Source organism: Helianthus annuus, chromosome 17 (genome assembly GCF_002127325.2).
Source record: "Helianthus annuus cultivar XRQ/B chromosome 17, HanXRQr2.0-SUNRISE, whole genome shotgun sequence".
NCBI classification, from domain to species: domain Eukaryota; kingdom Viridiplantae; phylum Streptophyta; class Magnoliopsida; order Asterales; family Asteraceae; genus Helianthus; species Helianthus annuus.
Window position 1 is genome coordinate 147,132,007 of NC_035449.2, and position 8,919 is coordinate 147,140,925.

Below are 8,919 nucleotides of genomic sequence, written 5' to 3' on the forward strand. Positions count from 1 at the left end.
CTACCTATACCCGGTACCATTTGCTCATCTCTTAATTCTAATTTTAAATAATTCTAATAATTCTAATTCTAATTTTAATTTAATAATAATATTATCACTGTTCATTCAGTTTCAAATTTATCATATATGAATTGTTAAAATGTAAATAAATTTTTATTATCTAATAATGCTGATATGTCATTTTTATTTGAGTTAAATGCCTGGTTGGTCCCTGTGGTTTGCGAAAATTGCAGGCTTGGTCCTAATGGTTCACTAATTACACACTTGGTCCCGGTGATTGTAAATTTTGCACTCGTGTGGTCCTTATCACTAACATCCATTAAATTTTCCAGTTAAGTTCATAATAAATGACCAAAATACGCTTGCTTATTAACAAACAAACTCCACCCACCAAACTCCACTCACCATCACCTATCAAAGTCCACCCTCCTCATTCTCAGATCAAACTCCACCCACAAAATCAAAAATCGACAAACAAAAAACCTTTTCAAATTCCACAAACTCTTACAAATTTTAAAATGAAAAATTATTAAATCAAAGCAGATTGTTAAATGCCTCTGTTCAGAAAAAGAATGTCAAAAGCCAGGTGCAACCTCGGCTACATGCCTGCAAATATTTCAAAAGATCTCCGGCGATGAATATTCAGATCTGACAATAGGTCGGACGGTGTGAAGCAGCAAGGGCGACGAGTTGACTCGTGAATCGTCGGAGTCGGCAGATCCGTTTGTCCGATGACGTCCTCCGGTGGGGCGATGTTTATGGTGGTGTGAAGCAGCAAAGGCGACGAGGCTGGTGTGATGGTTATCGGCGGTGGTGGTGGCCTGCCCGGTGGTGGATGTGGGTTTCGGTGTTTTGGTGTTTGGGGGTGCCCGGTGGAGGTGAGAAGTGGCGGAGGTGAGATGGTGGTGGTGGGTGAGATGGTGGCGGAGGTGAGAAGTGGCGGAGGTGAGATGGTGGTGGTGGGTGAGATGGTGGCGGTTGTGCTTCTTGTTTGAGAAGAGAGAGACATGTGAAGACTTTGGTGGGTTTTGTTAATAAGCAAGGGTATTTTGGTCATTTAATATGGACTTAACTGGAAAAGTTAACATATGTTAGTGATAAGGACCACACAAGTGCAAAAATTACAACCACCGTGACCAAGTGTGTAATTAGTAAACCATTAGGACTAAGTCTGCAATTTTCGCAAACCAGTAGGACCAACCAAGCATTTAACTCTAATAATAATAATAATAATAATAGAAATAATAATAATAATAATAATAATAATAATAGAAATAATAGTAGTAATAATAATAATAATAATAATAATAATAAAAATAAAATACAAATAGGAACCTTTCACCTTAACATTATTAGTTAACTAGAAAATGAATCGTTAAAAGTAAAGTCACATTATACCATTACACCTAACGACCTAAATTACATATGAAGTCGTGATAAAATAAGAGAATGTCATATCTTGAGATAAAACTAAAAACATTAAAATCCGTAGGTTGGAGGATGTCATATCGCACATCCGACAAGCAGTCCCGAAGATGTCGCCCATGTGGGTGGTGTTCTTGCTCGTCACGAAGTGCTATATCCCTTTCCATCTCATTTCTCCATCCCGCTACCCATCTTTCCTTCTTTGTTTCTGCTCCATTTCGGCACCATTATCTCGCTTCCACCAACAAAATCTTCATCTATCTTTGCTACATCACCCACATCCCGCCCCACCTTTCATCACCTGTCAAGACTAGGGTTGGTAATATCAGACACGGATATGAAAACACGACACGAAAGGACACGACGTTAATAGGTTCACCCTTAACAGCTTTCGTGTCTTAAACAAGTAGACACAATAAGACATGTTAGTTTTCATGTCGTGTTCGTGTTTACATATTTTGTGTTTGTGTCTTATCATGTTCTTCGTGTCTTAACATGTCGTGTTCGTGTCTTAACATGTTTTGTGCGTGCCTTAACAAGTCGTGTTTGACACGATATGCCATCCCTAGACTCCACACACCACCCCTCCAGGGCGAGTTTGTGTCTTAACAGGTCGTGCTCGTGTCTTAACAAGTCGTATGATACGCTTGTAAATTTTTTCGTGTCTTAACAGGTCTTGTTCGTGTAACCAGTTTATTATCAAGTTCGTGTTTGGAAAAACTAACACGATAAGATTTCGTGTCATGTTCGTGTTTGTCTGTTTCATGTTCGTGTCTTAACAGGTCGTGTCTGACACGATATCTCAGCCCTAGCCGAGACCACACCCACCTCCCTTAGAAATACACCCATTGTGTGTGTATATATATAAACGAATTAAATTGTTTCACTTTTTATGATGAAAAATAAAGTTCCCGATTTCAGAAACTTCTAATGAAAACATCCTAAAGGGTCAAAATAGAAGACTTGCTTGAAAGTCAAAGATAACCTAATCAAAGAAAAAGATATGCTTACACAAATAAAGATATGATTTGTTAAATCAAACTGTTTTATACCAATAAAATAATTATTATATTAAACTATGAAATTGATTTGTTCAAATCGTTACAAAATTATCTAAATTAAAAATAGTGTAGGCTAAATGCACTTCCTTTTTACTTTTCACACTACCTTTCTAAAAAAAAAATAGTTTTGAAGATGCCAAATTCTACCCCTATAAAAATTCTTATTTTTAATTCTCTCTCTAAACCTTCTCAATTGATTAATTAATTAATTAATTTCAAATCAAGACTTGTGCTATTGGCAAATCAAGACTAGTTTCTAATCGATCACAAAGGCTCGTTTCCATACTATAAAATAACGCTGGGTAAATGATTAATTAGTTAAGTTCAATATCAAATCTTATTTTGAAATCTTTTAAGATAACAATTTTAACTCACACAGTTTACTTTCTAAGCAACATTCATTTGTAATTTAATATCATAACTTTAATCGAGTAACATATATCAATACGTAAAAATGATTAAACTTTACTAACATATATAATTTAGTATTAGGTTTCTCAAAACATATTATTTACTCGTTTCATATTATTATTTAACAAATATTGTAATTAAATCTAAGGTTTGATTTTTTTTTTTTGGGTGTTACAGATAAATTCAAAATTTCAAAAAAATAGTTCTATACATAAATAATTGATGCAAATTCAATCCGTAAAAAAATTAGATAAGCTTTGTTATCTACTATAATTATTTTTTTTTAATTGTTTAAAAATTTAAAGTACATGTGTTGGGTCATGCAATCAAGCCTGGAAAGAACAGATGATATGGAAAGTCAAAACTAAATCCCAACTATTGATCCACAATAAGCACTGCCCATCTAAGTCCCCTCCAATGACAGTGGATATAATAGACTTATAAAGCTAAGCACTGATCTGCCTAACAACTGCTGCATGTAAAGACTCTTGAAGACTATCCACTGTTGTCATCAAAGCACTGATAAAGACTAAAGAAGTGTTGAATACAAAGCCCTGTTGAAGACAAACACTGATGTATCTAAGGCCTGATCAACCAAAGGAAAACCACTGCTTAGCAATAACAGAGGTTCAACATTAACAGCAGATTCAACATCAGTGGTTATGTTAAACAGTGTTTATATGTAACAGTACTTATCATTTCAGTGTTTAGAGTTTGTTAGTTTGTTAGATGTCGCTGTCTAGGTGACGTCAGCTTTGATTCTCAGTGGTTTGATTTGTACTATAAATAGAACAGTTTGTACTGTTCTATTTGAGTGAGTTTTCTCCTCCAATCCATTCCTCTTGTATGATCAACCAGTGAGCTCAGGCTGAGGGGGAGTTTAGTATGTAAGCATGTAATCATTTGTTTGTAATCTTATGACTAATGAAAAGCATGTGTTTATCAAAACTATTTCTCTTTGATTGTGTTATAAAGTTTGTGTCCATTTCCGCTGCACTTAATTTCATTTTATATTCATCCATTTGTTCATTTTTGTCAAACAAACACAATCATGACGGCCCAAAAATCTTAACAATTGGTATCAGAGCTAGGACAGTCAAATTCGATCTAACAATCAATTTGACATAACAGTTCAGCTCAAAATTCATTGATACTAAGGTTGATCGTATTTGTTGAAAAACAAAAGTAAAGGGTAATCACTTTCAAAGTTGATTATTCGAAAAACTTTTGTAAAACAACCAAGATGTTTTCTATCACATAGGATTCACGTAACACTGACAATCTTATATGAATCACCGATGATTGTTAAATTTATGATGAAAACTATGCTGGTTCCATGATTGACTGCTGCTAAGGGTTTATCTCACGTCATTAAAGACCTATGTTCAGAAAAATGGCATTTATGCCCTTGGTAACATATAAGAGATGAACAAAACCTTAGGAACAAGATCTTATATATAAACAACAATTTTGAAAAACCTTCAAAAGTTAAAATCAAAATTGTTAAAATTAAGATGAAAATCAGTAGTCTCAAAAATATGCATCAGATATAACCATGGATCAACTCAAAACTATGATAGTGAAATATTAGTGTTGTAAAGAGTTTGAAATAAACCCAAATCTCTTGTGAGAAAAAGGGTGTAATCCTACAAAGGTTATATGTTTGATGTTTAGAAAACCAGATCATGAGTAATGTGAAATTTGGCATAAGCATGTACAAAATGACCAAATTTTTCAAAACATTGCTGAAAATGATTTTGGATTGAGTATTCCTTCCTTCAAAACCATCCACTGATAGTTTCAGTACTTATCTATGAAAAGGGTAAAAAGGGAAAGAAGAAAAATTACAAAAACTTAAAACTGTGTTTATCTCAAACTTTTGAAATCAAAAGAAAAGAGTATAAATCTAAAACACTTAAGAGTTCACAGGTGAATCCTACAAAAGGAAAACCAAAATATAAACATACATCCTTGGTCAAACATAATCATTAGGGCTGCAAACGAACCGAACGAACACGAACAAGACTATGTTCGTGTTCGTTTGTTAAGAAATATATGTGTTCGTGAACCGTTCACGAACACTTAGACGAGATTTTATGTTCGTGTTCGTTTGTTAAGGAAATGAACTTGTTTGTGTTCGTTTGTTTTTGTTTGTTAATTTTAGGCAACGAACAAAAACGAACGACGATGAACACAAATGAGCACAAACTAATGTTCATGAACACAAATGGAAACAAACAGACAAAAACAATCGTTCATGAACATAATATATAATACATCGACTCTTATTAGATATTTAATTTGTCAGAATTTTGAAGTATTTAAATAAATATAAAAACAAAAAACACTAATGAACTATCAAACACAAACGAACACGTTATCGAACGTTCACGAACATAAACGAACGAACACGACCTCTGTTCATGTTTGTTCATTTAACTAAACGAACGAAATTTCTTGTTCGTGTTCGTTTGTTTAATAAACGAACGAACACAAACGAACTTCCCGCCGAACGGTTCACGAACTGTTCGCCGAACGTTTGGTTCGTTTGCAGCCCTAATAATCATCAAACAACCATGTACAATCACTGTATCAGGGAAGTTCAGGTAACAAAGGTATCACTAGATAATTATCAATAAAGAGGATTAGGCCAAATTTTCAAAAATTCTTCACATGGTACAAAAGTTCACAGAGAACCTTCAAAACTATTGTGAATAGGCTACCTCATAGTTACAATCATCTGACAAGGAAATGGTATCAAACAGTGGTTATGAAATTTTGATTCAAACCACTGACCATTTTCCTAAAGTTGAGAATAAAGTGACTCTGACCTAATTAAAAGTTACATTGACTTTGAAAATACACCAGATCTAATTGATGTTATTTTCAGAAAATCTTTTACTTATTTTTCTTGTAAAGGTTTATTTAAATAAAACAGAATATATTATTCCTCATTTTTCTTAAGAATGATATATTTTGTACTTTTACTTGTTTTAGATAGTAAAAGTCCAAACACCTGTCAGGATGTAAAACCCTTTTATTTTTGCCTAGGGTGATATATTCCTTAATAATATATCAAAAGGAGATGGTATTAGAGTCTGGGTCATCTATTCATAAACTCAAGTCTAAATCAGTAATAAAGATTGATTGTTAACAAAATTCAAACATTTGGCTGTTCATATTTTACTCTAAATTCTCATAATATTAAAACACAAAATGTGTGGTCAAAGTAAAATGTGATAATCATCTAGGATACTCAACCACTGTCAAAATCTATAAAATGTTTAAAACATGAAGTAGATCTGTGGTAAAACCTTGAATGCAAAAACCAGTGAATTTTCTGCATTAAAAATACCTGTAAACCCTGCTGTTATGATAATTCTGATAAATTTGCATCTAAAATGTGTTTGTCCAGTATTTTTGGTTCTGCAGGTAACTCACAATCACCACCAACAGATGTTGGATATGATATTGTGATATCACAAGACAAAATCATTTCCTTCATCAGAGAAGTAGATGTTCAAAACAGATGTTAAAGCTCATCCACTTATGAATAAACAATGTTTGAACAAAGTAGCCTTCTAAGCCTCTCTCACTACCTCACCCCTAACCACTGTTGAGAAAAATTCGTCAAAATGGATAAAAATCATCAGTGTGCCATACCTATCCTTCAAAACCCTTTGTCTTCATTTCAATAGTTGTTGGATCATCTAAAGTCACCAACTGTTGTTAGCTCAGATGAATCACATCTGCAGCCTCACCTTTTAAAACATCAATCCTTTTTCAACTCATCCATTTCACCAAACACTTGACAACATCAATGAAAAGGTATCTTTCAAAAAGTTAATCCTAAAGCATTTGTCCTCTTGCTGGCTTTCTACCATTCCATCAACAAGTCAAGTATCATGTAGCACTGAAAGACAGAAGGTTGGGTAGAGGCCATGTAGGAAGAGCTCCAACAGTTCAAAAGACAACAAGTATGGGAGCTTGTACCACTGCCAGAGGGTGTGAGTCCTATTGGCACAAAGTGGGTCTTCAAAAATAAAACTGATGAAAGGGACATTGTTGTCAAGAATAAAGCAAGGCTAGTGGTTCAAGGTTTCAGACAGGAAGAGGGCATTGACTATGATGAAACTTTTGCCCCTGTAGCAAGATTGGAAGCTATCAGACTGTTCTTGGCCTTTGTTGTCAACCACAACATAAATGTGTTTCAAATGGATATCAAATGTGCATTCCTCTATGGTAAAATTCAAGAAGAGGTATATCTTTGTCAACCTCCTGGCTTTGAGGATCCATTTAATACAAATCATGTCTACAAGCTGAATAAAGCTTTGTATGGCTTGAAACAAGCACCTAGAGCCTGGTATGAAACTCTTTCCACCTTTCTTCTCTCTATTGGCTTCACAAGAGGCAAAATTGACAAAACACTATTTTTAAAATGGAAAGGGAAAGATCTGATGATTGTCCAGATTTTTGTGGATGACATCATTTTTGGAAGCATATGTTCAAAAATGTGTGAAGAGTTTAGAAAACTCATGACAGCTGAGTTTGAAATAAGTGCAATGGGTGAACTACAGTGCTTTCTTGGTCTCCAAGTCAAGCAACTGCAAAATGGTACTTTCATTCATCAAAGCAAATATGCTAAAGAACTTTTAAACAAATTTGAGATGAATGATTGTAAACTATGTAGTACACCCATGGCAACAAATAAGCTAGTGATGACTGATGAAAAGGATGATTTGGTGGATCAAACCTTATATAGAAGCATGATTGGGTCTTTATTGTATCTAACTGTATCTAGGCCAGACATCATGTTTGCAACATGTGTTTGTGCAAGATCCCAATCAGCCCCTAGGAAGTCTAACCTCATAGCTGTAAAAAGGATATTCAGATACATAAAAAGTGCTCCCACACTTGGTATCTGGTATCCTGCTAATGGGAATGTTAAGCTTTCAGGATTCTCAGACAGTGACTTTGCTGGATGCAATGCAACAAGGAAGTCCACATCAGGAGGGTGCTAATTTCTAGGTGATTGCTTAGTATCTTGGCAAAGCAAAAAGCAAGCAGCTGTTTCAACATCCACTGCTGAGGCAGAGTATATAGCTGTTGCAAGCTATACAGCCCAACTGTTATGGCTTCAAAATCAACTGCTGGATTTTGGTATCACTGCCTTAAAGACACCTCTCATGTTGGACAGCCAGGCATCAGAAAATATCATCAAAAATCCAGTTTCACATTCAACCACCAAACACATTGACATCAGACATCATTTTGTGAGGGATTGCTATGAAAAAGGTTTGATTTCTCTGCACCATGTTCCAACTAAAGATTAGTTGGCAGATGTGCTAACAAAGGCTTTAGACACATCTACCTTTGAAAGGTTGATCTCTAGGATTGGCATGCTTAACATGGAATAACAGGCAATATCCTGTTTTTCTATGAATAAAGCATTAAAATGTTTTCAGAAAATCAAAAATTCATCCTTAAAAATAGCTAAAAATGAAAATTTTCATTAATCCTTAAAAGTCTGCCATAACCACTGTTTTGGTTCAAACATCTATCTTCCACTGCTGAAAGACAACCTCTGTTCTTTCATTCTCTTGTTATTCACGGTTGACCAAACATCAGTGTTTTAATCCACTGATATGCTATCCATTGATAGTCAAAAGTCAGCCACTATTTTCATTATTCACCACTGTAAACCACTGATATTGTTCATCAGTGGTTTCCTAAACAACTTTCATCCATTGTCATCAGAGGTTGTCACGTGGACAGTACTTAGCCATCAGATCTTTGTAACCGCTGCCACGTCAGCATTCACTTTTTCACTTTATAAAACCCTGATCAAAACCCCAAACAGGGTTTTCACTGTCGAATCGAATTCAAAATTCCTTTCAAAAGCAGTTTCCATCAAAATCTTACGAATCATTCATCTTCTTCTCCATCTCACAACTAATTTCGATCACCATGGCACTCGCACTAAAAATCCCTCATAACTACCTGTGTACACTTGAGAAAACAA